Source organism: Leptonotus elevatus, chromosome 14, assembly GCF_054856555.1.
Source record: "Leptonotus elevatus isolate MCC_2025b chromosome 14, RoL_Lele_1.0, whole genome shotgun sequence".
Classification (NCBI taxonomy): domain Eukaryota; kingdom Metazoa; phylum Chordata; class Actinopteri; order Syngnathiformes; family Syngnathidae; genus Leptonotus; species Leptonotus elevatus.
In genome coordinates this window covers 12425192-12449622 of record NC_141252.1, presented here as the reverse complement: position 1 = coordinate 12449622, position 24431 = coordinate 12425192, and the positions used below count along the sequence as shown (strand labels likewise).

General features: G+C 42.4%; 1 long non-coding RNA gene across 1 annotated transcript; it reads right to left on the bottom strand.

The window, feature by feature from the left end:
* Positions 1–2161: 2161 nt before the first annotated feature.
* Positions 2162–23800, bottom strand: LOC147163022 (uncharacterized). The gene is made up of 3 exons (XR_015097003.1): positions 23618–23800; positions 8189–8271; positions 2162–2517 (listed from the first exon to the last, which is right to left on the bottom strand). It is a non-coding gene; the product is annotated as an uncharacterized LOC147163022 (long non-coding RNA).
* Positions 23801–24431: the final 631 nt, after the last annotated feature.

Sequence of the window (24431 nt, the reverse complement as noted above, 5' to 3'; positions counted from 1 at the left end):
ATGTGGTCTTTTTTCAGTGTAGGTGAAACGCCAGGTGAAACTACTCTGCGTGGATAAAACGACCTCAAATTAGCTGGAACCGAAAACGCAGTTTCCTCTCTCAGTGTATGTCAACTCGCTGTTCAGGGTTAGTCTCTGTGTTTGTTGAACATGCTTTGTGAAATAGACCTCAAGTGTGTAAGTGCACTGAAAATGTATTTTTCTGCTAGGAAAAAAGTATCTTTTTTTTTATTGCCAATTGTCATATGAACTGTTATCCAAAAAACGGAACCACCTGATGGATGAACTTAGTGTTTGTAGGTAACAAGCCACTGTGAGGCTGGCCAAACATTTGGCAAGGTCTGTCCTCATCACATCACTCCCGCTGTTAGGTCGTTAATTTAGCGAGCGCAGCGGGGCTTCCAAACCTCTCCGATATCTGTTGCCCGCCCTGTACACGTACACAGGCAAGTGTTGCATGACAACAGAATAAGCCCACGCATGGAGCCAATGAGCGTTACCTCACACTGCATTAAGGCAGAGGCTGCTGAGCTTATACAGATTAGTTACACCACAGCATGGATGCCCTCAAGGCATGAGAGTGATTGATTACTCCTGACACACATAAACATGAAACTCTACAGCTTATCACTGGTGAACGTGGACACCAAAAGTGCACTCTTTTCTGAGTTTTTTAATTAAATTAGTATAGAGAGCCGATGCAGGCCATCAAAAAATATTTTATAAATATTGGACAGTTTGAATGACATTGAGGTGTTTGTTTTGCAATAGTTAATGTACGCTAAGGTGTTTATTACCGTGGTTGGAGACTTGTTTGCTAAAAGTGTGGTTCTGCAGTTATGCTTCGTGTTTCAAGTATGATGTAATAAAGTCAAATCTAAAGTCAACACTGTTACTTAAGATTGTCAGTTATACTCCCTCATGCGCTCTCGCCCGCCTGCCTGAAGCACGAATCGGGCTTTTGATGGCGTGAAGGTCGGATACATGCGACCCGTCTGTTCAGAATGAGGTTGTGTAGCAAAAATTCCGATACGTAGCCGATCTAGGACCACAAATGAAAGTGACTAGAAGTGCACCGGTCAATCGGCCGGCCTATTTTTCGGCCCCGATTTCCTTAATTTCGGCCGATCCCTGACAAAAGTTTGGAACACTTGAAGGTGAATGCTGCTTATGAAAAAAAAAAAACAGGAACGGCAGGTCAGACTTTTTAAAAGATTGGGGATCGGTGATGGGACGGAAAATTGTGATTGCCGCACCCCTAAAAGTAACTCGTCAGATTTGAAAAATATCTGAATTGAGACATTCAGATTGTCTTTAAAAAATCAGATGAAGGTCACATACTGTATGGGCAACAAAAAAATCAGAAAAGGGGTAACCGAATAAGAGCATATTTAGGGTTTTGCGCGTGTTTACATTGCCTTTCTAAACTCGAATATTCTCAACATTTGGGTTTTGAAAGGGTTATTGACTGTATGTAAACAGAATGTCATTCAAAATGGAGCCGATTTGGATCTTTAACTCTTTTATCGCCAAAAACGTTTAATGACGTATACTAAAATCCAAATGAATGCCACCAAAAACGTTAATTGACGTTTACTCCTTCTTTTTTTTTCTCAATGGGCAGTGCAACTGGTCAATGCGCTTGTGAAATAAAAAACACCCACACTAACTATTGCCAGCAGATGAAAGCATTGTATCTCTTTTCAATGGGCTCCCGGTAGTAAGAAATTACAATGAAACATGACGAATCTGATGAAATAGAACATTTTCAAGGATGACGTGACTGATCAAAGCTTTTGTCACATTAAATGTTATTCACAGAGCGTCACTAAACAAAAATATTAGTGTCAAAGTCACTGTTGTGCAGAAAATGTATCTTTTCACAAAAAGCTTGTTTTTTCCTTATCTTTTCAATTTCCGTCACTCAAATGACCAATTTTCAAACGGTGATTACTAAAGAGCGGAATAAGGTAGAAAACATTTTTATTGTGGCCTGTGGGTGTACATGCGGTGTTTTGTTTTCAAGCATGCTGCTATATCTTCCAGTCCGTAACCTCCGGGTAGACACGTGGCACTCGTATTGTCATACATGCCAGGTACAGTTTCATGCTTCGCTGATACCTGACTCACCTGTTTGGCCACTTGCTAAGGAAAAAAAAAACACTCTTGTCTGCAGCCCTTCAACACAAACATAAGCGCAGGATGTGGTTAGAGAAGAGAAAAACAGCTCGTCTCCTCAGTCATCCTTGGCTTAGTATACACAACTGTTCCCCTCCTAATCCCGTTTTGGGTGTTTTAAGCGAAGGAATGTAGGACACGTGTCATATCTGCTTGATTTCGCTTGTATCAGAGACGAGATGTGACATCGTGCTAAGGATGTTCGTGGTCCGCCTGGCTGTTTACGCAGCTTCATGGCCCCAGTGCTCCTCTCCTCTAGGCCGGGCTCTTTAATAGGGAGAGAATGGGCTTCCCCAGGCCCAAACAATGGCTCCTCTGTTCCACTGGACTGGCCTCCTGCTGAAAGAGACACCCATTAGAGAAGCTCTATCTCTGGGGTCAGGCTAAGGGGTCACATACAAGTGCGGCTCTTGTTTATGTCTGCAAAGTCAATCAAAACACGGCAGCTTAACTCTTACTTGCCTGACTCTGCTTGGCGGTTTTCTGTTGGGGCTAAAGAGCAACAAATCCGAGCATGGCTTCAACTTGCTGGAAGCTTAAGAGATACGGGATGCTAAGTGAATGAGGCGGCTGCGTGAGAGCGAGAGAATAACAGCAAAGTGGCGTTGACATGCACCTCAGCACCTGCTCTGCACCAGCAGTCGCTGAGTTGACACCCCCCCCATCTCATCACCCAACCAGGAGAACTTCTCAAGTAGCTGCTAACACCACCACACAGAGACAATCACTTAATGATCACTTGCAGGCTCACCTATTGAACTGAACTGCTTAACATGATGATGACTATTGAAGATGATATGGCTCCTCTGAAAAATGAAAATTAGGAATTACTGACTTTTAATTAAGTTCTCCCTCTGTGACTGTAGAAGCGAGATGAGTCCAAGTGGGTTTTACTCGCGTTCCAGATGCTGGATGGCGGAGTCTCTCATTAAGTCAGTCTGTTAAGATGGCATCTCCCATCGTGGAGCTGCCAACACAAGCAAAACCAAAACCATCCATGCTTTTTCTACATCACTTGTGCTGTTCAGAGTCTGTTCTGGAGCTGATCTTAGGTGAAAGGTGGTCTACACCCAAGTTAGATTAAGATTGAAATAGTAGCCCAATAGATAGAACTTGATGGATTCCAGATGCAGTCCTCAAATGTTTATATCAAACTAACAGGACTTTGCATCAATACCCAACATTGTTGGTTATTTGCTATCCATCAATGGCTTCAGAGCTAGACGTTCCTTCTGCGATGGTTTTCCTCCGGGTTGGCCTGTCCTTAGCTCAGGTCGCCTACGTGTTTACGGTGACGTTGCACTTGTTTCAGATTGGCTTTCAGAAGATCCTTGTCACTTTTATTCTGGCCTCCTCAACTGAGGACAATGGAAGGTTTGTTTCGGTAGTCGGGAGTTCGGCATCCTAACGACGTGGCCACTCCATCTCGACTGGTTCTTAATGATGATGGCTTCAGCGCTGGTGGTCTTTGCCTCGGTGCGGTAGTCCACCCAGGAGATGCCCAGGATGCTCTGCGGGCAATGCTGGTAGAACTCCAGTTGCCAGTTCTCTGAGAGGTGTAGAGTAGCGTCAGAAGCATGACAGCCTTGTAGACGACCATTGTACCCGTCCGGATGTCAGTCTAGAAGTCACGGCAACCTCCGACATAATTCAGTTTGGTACTGGACTTGATGAGAGGTGGCTTCCAATATATGGCAAGTGGTTGATGATCTCCAGGACTTTGTCATGGATGGAAAAGGTGGGAGCTGCAGCTGCGACCCAGTGCCCTAACCATGACCGGTACAGGATCTGGGTCTTTTTTTGCGTTGACGGGAAGACCGAGACGGGTGTAGGCATGGTTGAAGGTGTTCAGGATCAGCTGAAGGTGGTCTTCCAAGGTGGACGTCATGCAGTTGTTGTTGTCGTGCTGGAACTCCATCAGGGCGGTGACGGAGGTTTTGTTCTTTGACTTCAGGCGAGACGGATTAAAAAACTCCTTTGTCTGTCCTGTAGACAATACCTAATCCTGGAGGGAGGGAGGCCATGTACAGAGGTTGGTATTACTCTCTGCACTTCTTCTGGAGTTGAGGTATGGAGAAGATCATGTCTGTAGTCCCACATTGTGAAAATGTAGTAACAAGAAGGTGATAACACAGCGAGAGCTACCGAAGGCACTTAACCGTAACTGTAACCGTAAGATTTGAGCCACGGACAGTTTAGTCTTGTGGATATATGGACGGATCAACAGGTGCCAATGTACTGATGCGTTGATGGCTATACCCAGAGGTGGGCAATTTACAAAATGTTGCTGGTCCATCATTCGTCAACTGCCTGGGAACCCTTCTGTCATCATCAGTCTGTCCATTTTTTAGGACTGATAGACAACGGTGGGCATTCCATCAATGCTGACGGACTGTCAGTTCATCATTTGTCAAGCAAAATGGGCGCCCGTCAGTGACAGAATGAGAGGTCGGTTGGTTCTTGACCCGGTTAGTGACGATTACACCTACGGATGAAAACCCACTTCCATCAGTGTTGAATCCGTTATTTAAAAAAATTAAAAAAAGAGTTTCTCATCATTCGTCAGAAAAACGAGCGTCCATCAGTGACTGACAGATTCAATCAATAGACCAATGGATTGATCTATGGGCAATATGGTGCAACTTGAGAAATGAGTAATGAGTTTTCTCCTCACTATTAAAACTTCAACTTCATCTTATATGCTTTTTAATACACTGCGCTCTCTTTTCCTCACTTGCTGTGCGAAGGGGAGGTTGGGCAATCACTATACACCCCTGCGAGTTCCTTTTGTTTACCAAGAGTAGGCCGGCTTTGCTCGGTGCTTTGTTGAGCAGCAGTCACTCGCAGCCTCACAGCTGTGACACACACACACGCATACGCACACACAAACGTCAGCACACATACAGAAATCTCTGACTCACAAACTCTTGTATCCTGTGGTCAAGGGGAGGGATTTAAATCCTCAGAGTAACGCTTATGAACCTGCTGAACTTGTCTTCTGTGTCTCCTGCTAGCTATTGTTCACCTCTCTGTATTTTCAGCTCGATCACTTTTCATACTCATGCACAGCCATTTTGGAGCCAATTAAGCCATACACCCTGTAAGCCTGCACACAGTGGGCAGCTGTCTCTCCGCACTGAAAAGAAAGAAAATCACGCACTTGGCATGTAGCTGCGAAAGACACAAGCCCGGCCTAATTATCAGGGAGATGTCACTCAGTAGACACTACATAAACAAGCGGGGGTCATTGTCGAGAACTAATTGGCAGGGAAAAAAAAGTTCCTGTAGCGGAGATAAAAATACGCAGCCGGCGTGGTTTCCTGAGGACACATGAGAAGCCCTCAGCTCGCTCCACCGAGGCCTGAGGTGTGCGGTAATGAGAGACGAGCTCACTTGGTGCCCGCTCTCCTGACGCATTGTCCTCGCAGCGGCGGAGGCGCGTACGAGATACACAAGCGGGCCCGTTTGAGGCCGGCGTCCTGGCGGGACGCCAAAGGCACGAGGCAAGCTGTCTGTCAGGTTAGCGCGCCTCACCTTGATAAGGGCGTAGGGGGGGGGGGATGAGGATGAGGAAGAAAAACAAGCAGTGTTACAGGGGTGGGGCAGCGGGACAATTAGGTTGGTGCGTGCGTGCGTGTGTCTCACGCAATGGTCCTCCGAAGGAACACTAACAACTGCAAAAACATTGGGTAGAGTGTTAAACGCCGAGGGTTTTTTTTTTTTCCGAGCTCATGTTTCACAACAGACCAGGTCCTCCCTCTCCTTCCCTCCTTTTCTTTCTCTCTCTTGACGTTTTCTTCCATCCTCCCATCCCCCAACTTTCAGCTACTCTATCTCCCCTCCTCTTTTTCTCTCTACTTGCTTACTATCTGTATGTCTATCACATACACAAACACATGGCAAAGTTTGGAACCCCCCCCCCCCCCACCACCACCACCACCACCATCCCTACATGCCCCCCCCCCCTCCTTCTCTTTCCAGGCTGTTGTTGCTGACTGACAGTGCTGATTTACTCCAGCTCTGGCAAGCAGCCAGCTCTTCTCAAACAATTGCACATGCAACGGGCCAGCCTGAGGACTTGAGTTTGCATGGCAGTAAACAAAGTCAGAGTTTGCCTCCCTTCCTCCCTCAGGCAAGCCCCAACTTTTATTTTTGCTCTCCCTTTTCGATTTTACTGGTACTAAATGTGTTGAAACCCCTTAATGGCAGCAGTATAAAGAAGAAAAAAAAATTCTTCACTTTCTATTATATTTGTATTAATTGTTTTCCCTCACGAAGTTTGCTAGCCAGCTTTTTATACAGTTGAACTTCAACTCAATTCACTCTGAAATGATTAGTATACGTTTTTCGCCATAGGAAATAATGCACATCATAAAAGCTTTTTTAAAAAGGTATTAGATAAGATTCTGCGGTGAAAGAGTAGCCCAACGGCTGTGTGTGATTTTCTCAATAGTGCGCATGCGTGAAAACACCCCCCACCCCCATCCACCCCCCGTCTCCTCCCTGCTTTTTACGCAGGAAATGTAGCATCAATAAACAAACCGTTGAGCTGCATTGACGCTGGTGTGTGTCATTATACAACTTTACATGCTTAACAAGCTTCATAAAGTATAGGTCTTACTCAAAAAGTAAACTGAAGCTGGTTTAGTTGAGTTTTTAGTTGATAACAAAGAAAACAAAACACGCAACATACATCACACAACATGTGTTTGATGCCGCCAATATCTCAACATGCAGAAGTCTCATGAGACGCGCACACATTCTGCTGTCCATTATTCCTCTTTTCGGTCAAGTTTTATGTCGTTTCCAGACGCTGCCAAAGCGGCTCACAATTATAAAAAAATATATATATTCTACACACAGTCCAGCTATCAATATAGCTGCATAATAAGCGACTAATGCTTTTCCCCAAAGGACTGCGAATAAACTCCTGAACCCGCTCTTCTCAATTGGAGAGAAGCAGACATCTGGAATCGGGAGCCACTTGGGACTAAAGCTCTGATATCCAAACACGTCTCAATCATCACATTTATGGCTGTTCATCATTAACCTGAAATCACCTCAATCCCTCTGCGGGATGACAAACTATCCGTCTAAAATAAACCAAACAACAGATCAACAAAGTGTCTCTAAAAACTGTTGGGAAAAGGGATTAAAATAATATCTGTTAAGAAGATTTAATTATATTCTTTAAGCAAAAAAATAGCATACTTTTTGTATCTTTTGTTGTTTTGGTGCAGTGGTCCCATTAAAAGTGGATGATTCTGACAGACGGTCCCAGCAGAACGGCATCAGGGGAGCGCTGTGATGCAAAACAAGACTAACCATTCCAGTGAGCAGAATCACTCATGAATAATTCTCTTCCAAGGCAGAGGAATTAATTTCAGAGGCAGACAGAGGAGATGAGTGTGGGCTGAAAAACAATTTAACAGGCATAAAGTACAATTGTGTGCTACAAGTGCCTTTGACAGGTCCAGCCCGCCAGTTAAAAATCGCTTTAGTAGAAAGTGTAGACATACAGATAGGAGTTGCACATACCTGCTCTAACGCAGTCTGTTAAATAAGAGCTCACCCATAAATACTGTTATGGCCTCAGGAGCTGACCTTAATTCCTTGACATTTCACTCTGTGCTCCATGTAGAGAGATGAACTTGTACAATGTAACTCTCTGTGATTTGTTTGCGTCGACCATTTGAACTATGTCACCTGCTATAGGATGTTAAAGGAAGATGCACTTCTTCTCAGCGTAACACAAAAGTTCACTCAAAATTGTAACTTTTTTTCCCCTGCATCATCTCTCTGATGATTATATGAAATGGAGGGGGGGAAAAAACTTTTTAGGGCCTAGACATTGATGCGTAACGCAAAAAGTTCCTTTTCACACTGCACTTGGTGTTTTTGGTGTTCACTGTGGGGCAGTGTGCAAGGTTGATAGTGCACCAGTGCACGCTTGCCCATATTTGGAAGTGCTTGCATAACTACCAGGAAGTAATGAGGAGGATTTTCTTACTGGTTGGCTCATAGTAGTCTGAAATCACTCCGCCCAGCCCCTCTCCTATTGGATGCGCTTTCTGATGTCACTATGATGCCGCTCTAAAGTTGAAAAAAAATTGTGTGTCACATAAAAAATTAATCGGTTCGTCGACAGCTGAGTATTAAGTGCAGTGTGAAAAGGCCATTACTGCCATGTCTCGAGAGTGATCATCAATTGATGTGCTGGCAAAAAGGGGGACCAAATGCAGAGAAGCTGGCAAGGAAGGCAGTCTCAAGGCCGAGATACACCAATCCGACGTCGGGAGTCGGACAGTAAAGTCAAATCGAGTTGGAATAAGTCGGGTGGCAAATTCGGCATGTTGAATCGGCGTCGAGCTTGAGAAGTATAGCAACTGTAATTAGTAAATATAATTACTTTTTCAAACACGCTCGGTTTCCGGTTTCCTTTAGAATGACTACCGCCGCCGATGGTACGGAGGGGAATTACTTCTCCCGCATGCCCTGAAGGTATGTAGTAGTTTTCTACGTGACGTGCTGACGTCTGGGCCAACGTCACGGGGGTAGGCATCGGTCACCTTCGGCCGACTTCGGATTGGTGTATCTAGGCCTTCAAAAGTATTTATTACAACAACAAAAATGTTATATTACTATATTAACTCTTTGACCGCCATAAACGTTATAAAACGTTTAGCATAAACCTACGGAAGGGCGCCGAGGACGTTAAAAGACGTTCACTATGTTTTTTTTGTTTTTTTTTGGAAACGGGTGGCGGAAAGCCTTGGGCAGCTGTGCTGAAAGTATCAGGCAGATCTGGTTAGTATAAGGACTCGTTTTGGCCCCTAGATGGCAGCGATGACTCTCTTTGCACAAGGTTGGATGGGCCGCCCACCGTGGGCGTCAGTAGAAGACGTGAGGCGGAGCTAGAGTGTTGAGGAGACAATGGCTGATGAAGCCACAATGGCTGATGAAGCAACCGGTTGCAAGCAGCTCACGCTTGAGCATTTTTTTCAAAGACGGAAAGCATCGATCAATACTAAAAAGCGCATTGATGTCGACGATGATGATGACTCCGAGCTTGACGCCAAAGTTGGAAGCCTTGACGCGACCGTTATGATCACGTAGTAAGCCTCACCGGCTAAGCGCGGCTAGCGCTGCTAACGCCGGAAAACGCGCACAATAACCGACCGGGTACTTCTACACAATCGGACATTCGAGAGTTGTCGAAAAGCATCGACTAATGCATTGATGATGATGATGATGATGATGATGATGGTGAATCCCGAGGTTGACGCCACAGTTGGACGCCACAGTTGGACGCGGCCTTTATTCTCACGTCATAAAGCATCACCGGCTAGCTCTGCTAACGCCGGAGCTCCACATGCGGACATTTTGTCGGACAATGAAGAGTACCCTGAGTCCAATGCATATTCATCGGAGGAGCGGGTACAGTCTGATCACGGAGAAGACACTGTTTCTGCTATTCCCCGGAAAAAACGGCCTGCAAGAAAGTGGAGCTTTTGCACGCGAAGAGGCAATCTGTTGTGCAAATGCTGTTGTGTCTCCTTGCACGCAGGGGAGAAAAAACAAAAAGAAAAACTGTCGTTGAAACATCCACATATTTGTAAATAGCACCACAGTTGCACACATTTATAAATAGTTTGCCAAATTGTTGTCAAATTGTTACACTGTTGAATGTAAATAAACGTATTTTGCTATCAAAAAACACTTTTTCATTCTTGGTGGTAGTGTTTTATAGAAGTAAAGCCCTATTTAGGTGTTTGTGGCATCATTCATGGACAAAAAGAAGTGTAAAATTCACTAGAATGCATGAAATAATATCGTTTCACTAAAAGCTTGATTTCTCCGTATTTAGTCCAAAACAAGCGAAATCGGATGAAACTAACCATTTTCTATTGTTGATTACTAAAGAACGGAATAAGGTAGAAACAAACTTTTTTCTGATGAAAGATGAAAGTCCAATATTTCATTTGGTAGTATGTGTGTTTCCATAGTCCAAACAGAACATTTTCTGTGGACCTTGAAAGATCAGTCAAAATGCTTAAATCGGCTGGCACTGACGGCATCCCTTTTCTGAAAACGTCTGGCAGTCAAAGAGTTAACATTTGGTAACATTAGAGTAAAAAAAAAATGGGTATAAAGTGAGTTAAACAGGGAGGACTCACTGCCACAGATGGTAGGCAACAAAACACATGACATAGTACATGCAACATTGACAATAAGTTGAGAACATGTGAAAAGAAACCAGGAACTCTAAACAAACATTCTGACAAGATAACGAGGCACACCTGGACTCGATACAAATTGCTGGAGAGATCTGATTGGTTGATACAGTGGGAGCAGTGCTCATGAGACCAAGTGGAGACAAAAGACACAATGACTAGACAGGGAAACAACAAGAGACACAGGAAAACATACCAAAACTAAAACACAACATAGCCAACTGAAATATTCAGTACCCATGTCAAGCTAAAAAAAACAAAAAACAACAACAACCCAAAAGCTAAACAAAAAACATTGTGAAACTTATAATGCATATCAAGTAAATGGTCTTATTGTGACTATGAGAGAGTGAAAAGCAAACCAAACAAGCAAACAAAAACCAAACCGGCTTTTTTTTTGTAATCATAATCAAATATAAAAATGACACGCTAATCAAGTCACAACCTGATTGGACAGCGTTTGTTTTGTTGTATTGTGGCCAACCAAAGCAGTAATGTCATCTTTTGCACTTTATTTTTACCAGCTGACATGTCATAAAGAGCCTCCTAAATGTACTGTATATGGTTATGGCTCCTCACACACACTAGTCAGACATGCAACGTATGCCCGTTTCCATCTGTTGTTCTTTTGCGAATATTGAGAGGGGACTCCGCCGCTGTAGGTGGCGGTATACACTATAGAGATGTGATCCATTAGTAATGTAACAGAAGAAGAAGACCAGGAAGTGACTGCACCGTGCGATGACGTCGTATGAGTTTGCTATTGTAATTCTTGATAAACCGTAGCGTTTCTTTGATGTTTTCTATCTAAAATTGCATTAATATTCGCTTATTTAATTAATTCCAAAAAGATTGTTTGGAATGATGTTTTGACGTCCGCCCAAACATACCTTACTTTATCGTCCGACAGTGCTTTGGGATTGCAAAAGTACGTGTGACGTAATATCCGGTCAAAACGTGTGCCAACATTCACATTTTCCTTTTTCCAATACGCTTCAAAATCCACCCCCTCTCATCATAAAAACGTATTTTTTTCGAATTTTTTGCATTTCCATTCAGTTTTATTTTCGCATTTCTTGAAAATTCGAGTAAAAGTGGGTGGATAGAAACCCTTCAACTGATGGAGAGATGACAGCTATATGCTTATCTTTACTCTCATATACACTATTAAAGCAAATGTGTGAATACACGAGAGAAAATTATATTTTTCACTTCATTTTTTGAAGAACTCAAAATAAAAGCCTACCAAATCACTGATGTCTTACTGTATTGGGTAATATTTTTTTTCGAATTTGGCCTTCGCACCACAATCATGACGTCATTTTACCGTCGTGCATTGCTACGGCTAATTTACGGCTAACAAATGGGTATTCGAGGTATTAAAAAAAAATGGAAGTCCTTGAATAAGTCGAAGACTCTTGTACTTAAATTACAGAAACGACAAGTGTTCACTGATACCATATTCACAAATGGTAAACCTATCAGGACCCTCAACCATTTCACATCACTCTGTAAAACTTCTCTATTTACTAACCTGGTAATCCCATGTGCAAATCCAATCACTTCAGCCATAGCTTCACATCCTCTGCTGAAGAGGATGTGAAAACCAAGAAAAAGCCTACATTTCTGCCACTGTACCCGACGACACCGTGCATGCAATGTAGAGAGGATCACGTGACTGTGGCTGCGTTCTGTCACTGTGTTGTGGTCCCGTGAAGTGCGGTGAGGTAAAGTCGGGCCCTGCCGACGCTGGAGCGAGACGGCGGCAAAGCCTTGCGGTCCTCGCAGACGACACGCGGCCAGCGAAATTCACCGCATGGGGCGAAAGCAGGCACGGGCCCTCAGCTGTCTGACCACTGCAGAAGCCGCCATCATACTATGTTATTACATCTGATTGAGCATTTGAACACGGCTCATCATTTGGGTTTGACATGCAAGGACCTGCTCGGCTGTCGAAGCTGCGTACAAACCGCAAGTTGCCTCCTATCTTGCTGGAGAGTGTTTACATAAATCCAACTTGTTTTGCCTCCTGATACTGTTTTCAAGGCTTTCTTGGTGAAAACACACAGTGGTCATCTGCCTCCGAGTAGATAACCAGGAGGTAAATACCAGCTTGTGATAGAAGGAGACGTAACTCCATTGTTTTTGGCATGCTCTGACCTCAGACACTTGTCTGTATTTGACAAGATCACAGTGCGTCTGATAAATACTCCGAGGTTGGCGCATACTTGAAAACAGCGATGGCTCTTTATCATCTTCCCTGTATGCCGTTATCTCCCCTCCAACATGTCCCCTAATGCGTTTACTCTGGAAATCAAGAAGATTAACAGCATTAGGCTTAATAAATCCAGTCATGGGCGTGATAAAAATTGAGGCTGGGGATTGTAAACTGCAGCCGGTCTCTCCCTGCTGGGCTCCAGCATGGGAGCGCTGCTCTAATCTGGTTACACGTGGCGGGATTTCACACTGGGCCAAATGACATCAGCTCTGCAAGGAAAAGTGAAAAACAAACGAAACAACATGCACATCATGCAAAAAGCAACAAGGCGTCATACTTTTACGAGCTATTTTTGGCATGATTGCAGATATTGTAATCACTTGTCCAATGCACAGTGTATTGCCAGTGTTTTTAATGCCCCACACACCTGTAAGATTTTTCAACCTCTGTAAAAAAAAAAAAAAAACATGTACTGGGTTAGATGTGCAACTGTAGACTTTTTAGGTCATTTTGACATGACATTAACAGGATAAGCGGTAAAGAAAGTGCATGAATAGATGGAGTTACCCAGATTAGCTTGTGTGTTTAAAGCTAAAGGTAAAACTTACTCCTAGAGTTGTTGACGCTCATCTCTATGCTTTATTTATATATATCTGTTTTTGTTTTGCAGCAATTAGCATTTGAATATAGCTAAGTTTCTTCATTATTCACAAATCTGTTTAAAACTGTGGGGAAAACAGCTTTTTGCAGCATGGCCCTGGTTGATCTCTTATACTCTGCTGCCACCCCCTGGCCATTTTTTTTAAATAACTACCATTGCTTCAACCGTTCTCTTCAGTTCAGAGGCTGCATCAAAGCCTTCTGTATGCTCTAGCATAAAAAAACATTTAAAAAAATGTATACATATGTTCTTTGGACACTGGTAATATTTAAAGTAGAACATACTTTTACGTTTTTGGGATTAAATGAGTTAAAGAAAAAAGGACAAGATCGACTGTAATGTAATTTGAGAACATTTATTTTGTAGACCACAAAAGACAAAATCAAAACTCATGGCTCTCGTTGTGAAAACAAATATTATTTGTGATAATTATACTACTTGTATATTCTTCATTCATTTTCCGAACTGCTTATCTACATATTTTTAAGCTTTTGGGCTACTCTTCCAGGCTGACATACACCATAGCATAGCATAATTCCTGTCTGTTTCCAGTTCTGTTTAGCAAATTGACTTTGCTTGCTGTTTCCTTGTTTAAAGTTAGATGCTCTCGGCTTGAATGCGGTTCCAGCCAGATGTCTGTCCAAAGTGGACTCGATCACCCCAAGCACTTCATTTTGGTGTTAAATGTGCTAGCCATGTCGGTCTTAGGTTAGCTTAGCAATTAGCATGGATTCTCCGTCGTAGTCCTCGTCATCCCTTTGTGAGAACGATACTTGTCAGATATGTAGCTTATTCGTCGCCTTGGTGATTACTGACTCAGGAACAAGTCCACAACGTCTTTATCCACACTAGTAGCTAGCGAAACTTGTTACTAGCTAGCTGGTTGTGGCGTAAGTAGCTTGATCACTTACGTCTCATGCGTAGCTGATGTAAGCGCGTTAAGCCTAGCGAACCTTTTTTGGGAAAGTCTCCACAGTTTGGAAAAAATTCAAAATATTTGATTTTCAAAGAGAAACCACTAATTTCGAGCCTTGCAGTTGTTTGTTTACAATGTACTCGTCATGTGAAGGTTTCCAGTTTGTGAGTGAAGGGCCCAAAAATTCCTTAACCGATAATGTTTGCTTGGACATGGCTATTGACTGGTTACCTGAATGATTACATTACACTGACTGGGTCATTTAGCTTCATTGAAACATGTTGTTCTCTCTTAAACACATTGGCTGTAAAGGCGGTTCCACCCCAGTAAATAGAGGGCATCCAGGGATGAATGGCGACTGCTCTCATGGGCCCGCCGACAATGCTGACTCCTACAATGCCTTTAGCTGGCATACAGATTTCAGTAATTAGACTGTGACTGCTGCTGGCAGGGGGCCAGGGTCAAACACACATGCACACACATGAACACACATTCTCTCTCTCCTATCAGCCCCCCCCCCCCCCCCCACTACCGACCCCTCCCCTATTCTCCCGTGTTGTGTTTTTATGGGTCTGAGTCAGGGTGCCGGGGCTGCTCGGGTTTGTTTACCAGTGGGTACTTCTGGGTTTTAATGGGGGCAGGGTGATTATAATAGTGGGGGCGAAAACAAACAGAGGACAGAGCAAGTCACATGAGAGCTATCTATTCATTATTGCTCCGATGGGAACCTTGCTTCGTTTTGCTTTAGGATGTTTGGAGTTTTGTGGAAGAGCAGAAAACAAATATATGTATTAGCAAACTGCTGAATCACTAGTGGGAGATTTACACGGGTTCTTCTTGACTCGTGAAATAGCAAGCGTGAAGAAGAACCGCTGTGTAGTTTGTGCTTGTTATTTCAATATTCTAAAAACACGCCAGCGTGCAAAGTTGAATGGAACGGCTCCCTCTCTTACTCAAACAACTGCACCTCGATGAACTCCGGCTGAACCGCCCCTCACTGCTGAGGTTTTATGAGCCACGTATCATGGTCAGTCACCCCAAACCAGTGCTGGTTGGCAGAGTGGCGTCAAGTGGTTAGCAACACGAGACAACCGATCCTGATACGATCTTCAACTCTTCAACTTCTATACCGCCAAAGTGTGCAATCAGTTTCGCTCCATCTCTTGACTCGATGTCTCGTTATCTCACTTGTCTTTTCAGACTCATGGCGGCATGCATGCACAGATTACATAGGCATACAGAGGACAGTATTTGTGTGTTGTACACTCTAAAAACAGTTGGGTCAGAAGTAACCCAGTTATGGAAAAACAAAAAATTGGACCGATCCACTTTATGGGTCAATTTGACCCAACTTTCTGGGTTGTTTTACACAAAATGTCCTTCTTCTTTTTTTTTTGCAAAACAATCCAGGAAGTTGGGTCAAATTAACCCAAGTACAGCATCTGACCCAACTTTCTGGCCCAATTTCTGACCCAAAGTTGAGTCAAATTAACCCAAGTGGAGGATCTGACCCATTGGTATGGTTTGTTTAATACAAAATAACCCCCCCCCCCAAAAAAAGGGGGGGGGTATTTTGTAACCCCCCCCCACAAAGTTGGGTCAGATCCTCTAATGACCCAAAGGGTGGGTCAAATGACCCAAGTACAGCATCTGACCCAACTTTCTGGGTTATTTTATACAGTGCGATCAATTTTTACCCAAAGTTGTGTCAAATTACCCAATGTGGAGGATCTGACCCAACTTTATGGGTTGTTTTATACAAAATGACCTGTTTTTTTTGTTTGTTTGTTGTTGTTGTTGTTTTTTGGGCGCAAAAAAAAAAACAACAACAGAAAGTTGGGTGAGATCCTCTACTTGGGTCATTTTCTGGGTTGTTTTATACAATATGACCAATTTTTGAACCAATGTTGGGTTAAATTGACCCAAGTACAGGATCTGTCCATTTTGGACCCATAATTGGGTTATTTTTGACCCAATTGTTTTTAGAGTGTAACAAGGCGGCTTCAGGCACACAAATGCCTGTTATGATGGCTGATGTTGTGAGAGTGAACAAGGAGAGTCTGGACATCATCCTGAAGTGTAGGTCCAAGTTTTCCCCAAGGGGAGTGCAGTGCGACGGGGGAGGGCAAGCTGACTGTCCCTTTGCTCACACGCACACTCTAGATTAGAACGTTTGGAATTGCAAGCGCAAGTGCCATCGGTGCCTACAGCCCATCCCCCACCCTTCATTCTCTTATATGACCCCCAGGTCATCTGCCTGGTCCAAGGATTGGATTTATGGTCGTTAGTAGGGAAAAAAAGGTAACATGATGAATAGATATAAATCAAAACAACAAATCAAAACAAGAAAGCCTTTTATGTTTTATTGAACCAAAGCTTGTAAAAATCATTATACGAAACTGGTTTCAAGACAGAAAGCAAACATATTAATAAATAAAGTAAAACCATAAACAAGGCAGACTTGCAATAAAATTTAATTAAAACACAGTCGAGGTTAGGTTCCGACTCCTTGATAGTGTGAATGTTAGTGAGAATGGTTGTGTATCTTTATTTAAAAAAAAAATGTGTGCATATTCCGTATTCCACAAACCCAGTAATAATCATAATGTCGTATTTAGGCTGGTGGGGGTGCATATAACATATTATTGTAAAAAAATATTTTAAAATATCTGTAAAATCTGTGTACAAATTTCCCACTGTTTCCTGACAACAATATGTTCTATGCAACCCCACTAGTCTAGATACGGTATTCTGGTTAATATTTAGTTAGTGGAATATGAGTTAAGCAGCAAAATCAAGCTGCATGTTTTATCGATCTCAGGGGGCGGCCATTTTGCCACTTGCTGTCGACTGAAGATGACATCAATGTTGCTCAGGTGTCAGCAAACCTTCAAAAAGCAGGTGAGCTGTGATTGGTCATTCCCCGAGCCCTGAGCAACATTGATGTCATCTTGAGTCGGACAGCAAGTGGCAAAATGGCTGCCCCCTGAGATGGATAAAAACGGCTGGATTTTGCTTCATAACTCATATTCCACAAGTGCAATATTAATCAGAATGTCATGCTTATACTAGTGAGGTCACACATAACATATTATTGTCAAGAAATGTTTCAGGTTGACTTCCACTTTAATTTAATATGGATAGTACGTTGTTTATCTAGATTTGATTCTAAAAATTAACACAGATCAGCCATTTTGTGTGAGTTTCAGCACAAATCATGAGGTTGAGTCTAAATAGCTTGCGGAGAAATCAAGTTAAAATTCTTTAACTTTTATTATTCCAGTAGTAATCAAATGCAGTGTAGTGACTATAAGTAACCATTTTGTTAATGGTGGAAATAAGCTGGAATCACATGATCTGCTGCTTGTGTTCACCTCTCACAACAGATCGTTTCATTCACTCGGTGGCGCAAGTTCAACTTTGGTGTTTACCGTTGCTTCTTTAAAATCTGTGAAAGCTGCAGCAGCTGGCCAACTCAAGAGATCGTCTTTAGCTCTCTTTCTCTCCGATTTTGTCCTCTTAACAACTTCTCTCACATGGTTCTCACACCCTGGAACCTCACGCTTTTCATCACAAAATGAGGTTGGAGTCCGTTACAAAGCACTCACCATTTCCCTAGTGTTGGCACAACCATGTTATGCTTGTGTTGCTCCAAAAGACAAGGAGGCTTGTGTTTTGTTTGATTGCTTTAAAAAAGAAAAGTGCACTAACATGTTTAATGCTGTACACCCAGTGTGACCATCTCAACAAGCTTTGGTACTTGTACTGTGGCTAAACATGTCATGTATGGTCTAAAAAACCCCCAAACTGATTTGTTTCCATGTTACACATGGTTGACTTCTCCAAAGTAGTAAGCCTGTTTATTGGGAATGCACGACTGTTTGGCAAAGTGTTGACGCCCGAGGGATAAACTTCTCAGAATTATCAATAAAGGGTTAATGATTTGACCTTTGGGGACTATGTGGCTAAATCACGCTTGGAAACCCCCTGCGGAGAGTTGCGCTTCATCTGCCAGGCTTACACTTGCGCCCATCCCCCATTAACTTTCATTCAACCTCCAGCTATCCACGGAGGCGCACCCTTGCACAAGTCTCTCCTCTTATCATGTGTGGCGCTTCAAATAGCTCCATACTGGCTGGTCCAGTAACTGACCTCAATCTGTCAATGCCCACAGGCCTGTGTCAATGTGCCACCCAGTAGTTCGATCAACTTTGTAAGATGTGCAGGAGTCTTTATCAAAGCCATCATCAACTAGTATGTTGTGTATGCATCCATCTTTTACAAAAAAAATAAAACATAATCAAAGAGTCTAACCAGACATACTGATCGTCTATAATTGCATCTGCTCTTAGAGGTTGATGTGTAAAGTTGTGGATTGTTTGTGTAGGCTCCAGCTCACCTGTGTCTCTGGATGTCTAACAGAGGTGGCAAATCCAGGTCCAGAAAGTAAAAACCCTGCCCCAGTTTGGGTTTAGCCCCGGGTGCGAGCTAGCTAGCTCCCTAGCTAGCTCCCATGGTGCTCGTTTACCTGCTAGGGAGCTAGCTAGCTAGCACCTGGGGCTAAACCCAAACTGGGGCAGGGTTTTTACTTTCTGGGCCTGGATTTGCCACCTCTGATGGCTAGATGTAAGAAAATTAGCAAATTAATGACCACTTGAAATAAGAAAGGGCTACAACATTGTGACAGCAACGTTGCTATCTTAACAGAATTTTCACTACATTAAAGTGACTTATTGACCTATAGTGACCCTTTTTTATACAAAGAAAAAGGAGATAATGCTAGCAGTGGACCTTATATTCAGAAGATTCTTATATAGATGGAATAAGGCCAAGGGGATTTGCACTGATAATGCGCGTATCTAGAGTTTAACAGCATTATAATTCATCATTGTGTCACTATCAATTATCATAATCATCTTTTTTTCTGTTTGATTACTGTACGTTTGTCTGCTGACTTTTAAACTGCAAAGCGTATTGGCGTTATATTTAAAATAAAATTTATTATTATTATTATTATTATTATTAATTACAGGGATGTTCAATACCACTTTTCCTCCAGACTTAGTGCATACCAGTAATAGTTAGTTAGTTAGTTAGTTTGTTTGTTTGTTTGTTTTGGATCCCCATTAGCTGTCATATGCTTGACAGCTACTCTTCCTGGGGTCCATTCATTAAATCACAAATAAAAGAGAGGCATTAAATGAATCATATTAAGTATTACATATTCTGGTACGTATCTTACACATTTTCAAAAAATAATTAGAAAAAAAATAAGAAAATTTTGCTCAAGTCCTCAACACTTGAGTATTTGTTGATACCAAGTACCGATACCACTAGTACTTTAAAAATATTAAATTATCTATATATCCCAATATAGCATTTGCATGATCGAAAAAGCTTTAACATGACCTTTTTAACATGCACAATTCACCTTTAATCTATGAAAAACCATTAGTAGGTGAAAACTGAATTTCCTCTTTTGTGCCACAAGACAACATATTCTTACTGTTTGCAACTTGAAATGCTGTATGTCATACCACTGGAGCCTCTGATCATACGTTGAAAATTGGGCTTTGGGTAAAACCTGAGAGGACAACCAGATGGTGCACGTGTTTAGTGACATCACCAACTCTCGGCTTTCCATGCATATTTCAGTTATCACATGTTTTGCTTTAGACATCTACGTACAGTATGCCTGAAACTTGAAAATGGAAAACTGCTTCTAGCTAAATCTATTAAATATTTGCTTGTATTAATTTGTGTTTGTATGCAGTATATTTAATTATTCATTCCGCTGAGGGCTGTTTGTAGTGACTGCCATTAGTAATGTTTGTTGTTTATGATGATCATCATTCCTGGACAATGTCTAATTATCATTATGTGTGGTGGTGAAAAATACAACCAGTTACAGGTGTTGACTACTGACCTAACATCCATTGAGCTCTGCCCAAATCCTTTCTTTGCCACCCCTTTCCTTTCTGAATCATTTCCTTATGAGAATGACAATAAAAGCAAATGCTTCAGCCTCTCTCTCTCTCTCTCTCTCTCTCTCTCTCTCTCTCTCTCTCTCTCTCTCTCTCTCTCTCTCTCTCTCTCTCTCTCTCTCTCTCGCTCTCTCTCTCTCTCTCTCTCTCTCTCTCTCTCTCTCTTATGAAAATGACAATAAAAGCAAATGCTTCAGTCCCCCCCCCCCCTCTCTCTCTCTCACACACACACCGCTATCCTCTCGTGCATCCGAGTTAATCTAAACAAGCTGACGTCTTCCCGGCCAGGAAACCAGCAGAGGCTCCGGTCTGTGGTAATCACGCCACCAGGATAATTGCACTCTGTAAAATACTAACTCAATGTTTATGTCCCAGCCCGGAAGGAAGTCATTAATGCCGTCTTAATTAAAGGTAATAAAGTTTTTGTTGTTGTTGTTGTTGCCTTTTGGGATGGGGGCAACCTTAAGTTGATCTCTGACAGGTCAATGACGAAACTCTATCGCTCACTCGAGCTGTTTTCACAGCTACACGCAAGATTCAGTTGCAGGCTCACCTCGATGTCTTGATCCTGGCAGCACAGGAAATAAGATGACGGCTTTAGTTGGCTCCGTCAGTGTATTACATGTTTTGCTTTGTGCGTTCTCATTTTGCTTAATCATTTCTGTGCGCTTTCATTTTCAGATCGTCAACAAACAACACAGCAGACACCAAACAATGAGTCAGTAACTGTAATTTCTTTCTGCCCCAAACAAAAAGGAATTAGCGGAAAAAAATATTGGGACAACTGATTAAACCAGACAAGCATTTTCAAATGAGTTGCTTTAAGCGCCGTGGCAGGAAAAACAAGCTGGCAGGGTTAGGCCAACAGTCATACAGCGACCGGAGCTCCAGTGGCTCGCAAAGAATAACACTGGGTCAGAGAGTGAGAAGGAGTGCATGCTGATATGAGTAATGGCAAACAGCTGCTCCGTTTGTCAGCTAAAAATACATGCGCGCGCACACACACACACGTGTGTGACAGGTGTGTGCATGTGTCAGTGTTAAACTACACTGTGCTGCAAGTTCGGTTTAATAGATGAAAACCTAGATTCCATTAAAGAGGCATTAAAAAGGCCTCTGCCTTAATGGCTGTGGTTAAAGAAAGTGCGTTCAATATGTGAACATCGGCCGCAAATAAAATACTGATAAAACAGTATTTTTTAGATGGACCTAATGTATAGCTGAGAAATTATTTTAATGACATCATCAAAACACATTATTATTATGATGATTATTAAATAATAACAATAATAATAATAATAATATTGTTTTTGATGATGTCATTAAAACAATGAATATTATCATTACTTATATTAACATTAAATAATAATAATATTAATAATAATAATAACAGATGTTCAATACCACAGAGCGATACCAATATGAGTACTCAAATATTGATACTAGTACTTTTGATGCATAAAATTTACCCCCAAAAAACAATAACAGATATAGAAAAACCTATATATCACAATATAGCATTTTTTCATAAAGTTGTATAATTTTAATTGCAATTTACTATTCTTCTCATTTTTAATGTCTAGTTCCTAAGGGTGTCGCCAATGCCAGTACCAATACCTTGAAATTAGGTTCGGTATCAGCCCGACATCAACACCTGGTATCCCTATCACCCATCCCTACAAAAATACAAATATACACTTGCTTTTTGCTTAACTAGCTGTACAAAGAACAAAGCTTGTAATTCTGACTTTAAGATAACCCATTATTTTAACTCTCTAGTCTCAAATGAGGACTTTTGGTGATTTCTATGGAAATAACACCAACACGTGTTGGTGAGATCTGCAGTAAGGCACCTTTTCAAGACATTTCCAACATGGCGTGAAAAAAAGCTTGACTTGGCATGCAGTGACCATTTAGTATTTACTTTATGAAAATGGTGTCCAATGGTTTAAGTTGAAATAATTTGAAACTATTGATTGGTAGAAAATCCGACTTACATGCATTTTTGGTTAACCGATAAGGTTCAGCCCAGGGTATGTTTTCTAGACAATAAGCTAGTTGGGGAACTCAAATCTCCTGTGTGGTTGTGTTGTGTAATTAATGACAAGATACGTGACTTTTGTTGAATCGCCGTTTACTTCCTGCATGAACACGACGCGACGTGCACTTGTCAGCTCACAAGGCTTAATCGGCGGTCTCGGCATACTAAGAAATCAATTGTAAAATTAGCATTATTGGCTAAGTAGCTATTAGCAAGTGCACAGCAACAACTGAACTGGCGCCACCTGTGGCACACCAAGCTATTTATACCCGCCACATGCAAGTGGGCGGCGCTGTTAGATGAACATCCTGTGTTTAGTTCACTGCAACCATTCAGAGGTTATATTTTCTTGCAGCAGTAAATATACATATTTAGATGTATGCAGATTATAGAAATCTTGGGATTTAGGACGTATGATCGACCTTGCGTTTGGAAACATCCTCGGTCCCGGTAAGAAGATCTGGTGAGTGTGAGGCTGGACCTCGGGCAGCAAAAACAATCATCTGGTTTCTACTGGGAGTTAGGAGCAGGCCCTCTGCCAACCATAACAAGCCTCTCATCAGGCGAAAAAGCGAGCGAGAGCAGCGGGGGGGGGGAGTCAATGTGTTTATTTCTTGTGCGTTGTGTAGGTGGCCGCGCGCATTCTCAACAACGTCTCAGTCATGGAACCGAAACGTCGGAGGGACCACAACTCTGCCTCGTGACCTTTTGTGCTGTCACGCGCGCAAACGCAAGCACAAACTGTCAAACAATAAAAGCAGCGACAGGAGGTACTGCTCACTGCTACCACAACTCTCCCCATCACATGCAGCACTCCCACAACATAACAGCCCGGCGATAGCAACTATTTAGCGCCTTCTTTTTTCGGGGTGTTAAACTTTGGCTATGCATGTGCAATCACAATGACACGCTTATGATGTCACTGAATGGGGAGGTCAACAAATCGCTTGGCTTTGAGAAGCTACTAAATCAGTATTGCACTTAAGCATGTCAGGCATGCGGATATTCTTAAACGGTGGCACTGCTAATGCTACATTCAGACCAACAGCGGGGGAGGCCTTCTGGAACGCTCCCTTCGCTAGCGTTTCAACGCGTAGCGTTTGCATGCCGCTCACACCAGAGAGGAGGAGGCGTGTTGCTTGGTGTACAACTACTGTCGAGCACTTTTAGTAAGCACAGTCAACAAAACAGAGCACCGCTAAGTACTTCTACTTCTTTCCTGCCACCATTTTCTCTAGCAGCGCCTTTTTTTGTTTTTGTTTTTTAGGTACATGTTTACTTCCACTTAATTTGGCGGCCGGTGGTAAAGCTAAATCGTTTTAGCTAATGCATGCTAAACACTATTGCTATCTTGGTCCAGTTCAACAGTAAATAAATACACTTACCAGCACTCAGTATGCTACTTTCTTGTTCACCATTCGGTCCCGCCTGGCCACGTTGTTTGGCCCCGTGTGACCACAGACAGGACGCTGTGTGTGACAATGCCGTTTGGCTGCCGCGAGGCGAAACGCGAAGAAAGTTAAAATGATTCAACTTGAGTGAAAAGACGAAAGTGCAGATCGCGTCGCCGCCGCTGCCCCCTCGCACCATTTCGCGCAAAGTACATTGACTACAATGTAATCGCACCACCTGAAATGCCTCCCCCGCTATTGGTGTGAATGCAGCATGCCTGAGATTTTGCTTTTTGGAACTCTGAAAAAAGCCCATCATGAACAGTCACAATGTTGGATTTTTCTTTCCAAAACAACCCTAACAAATTGAACCGATTTATTACACTATATGTTATAAAGTAAAAAGTATAATCTGTGAGTGTACTATGGCTCACTCTATTTCACTGGGGGGGGGGGGGGGGGGGGGGGTGTAATCAGAGCCCTATAGTATTTCATACAGTATGTTAGCTTATTTGCTAGCTACAATATTTTAATGCAAGAAACAACCTCAATCCTTAGTTTCAGCTCAGAATTTGTGTTCACGTTTCACACATTTTTATTCCTCCAAACTTTCATACTACAATACAAATGTAACAAATGTATTTCCTATCTAGGGATCATTAAGATTTAAATGTCAGGTTTACTGACACTTAACATGGATCTCAATGCAAATTGAACACAGATAAATAATAGAAAATTGTATATAAAAAAGAAAAAGAAAAAAGGAGCGCATAGATCGAGAGTCAACAAAGACAAATAAAAAACGACA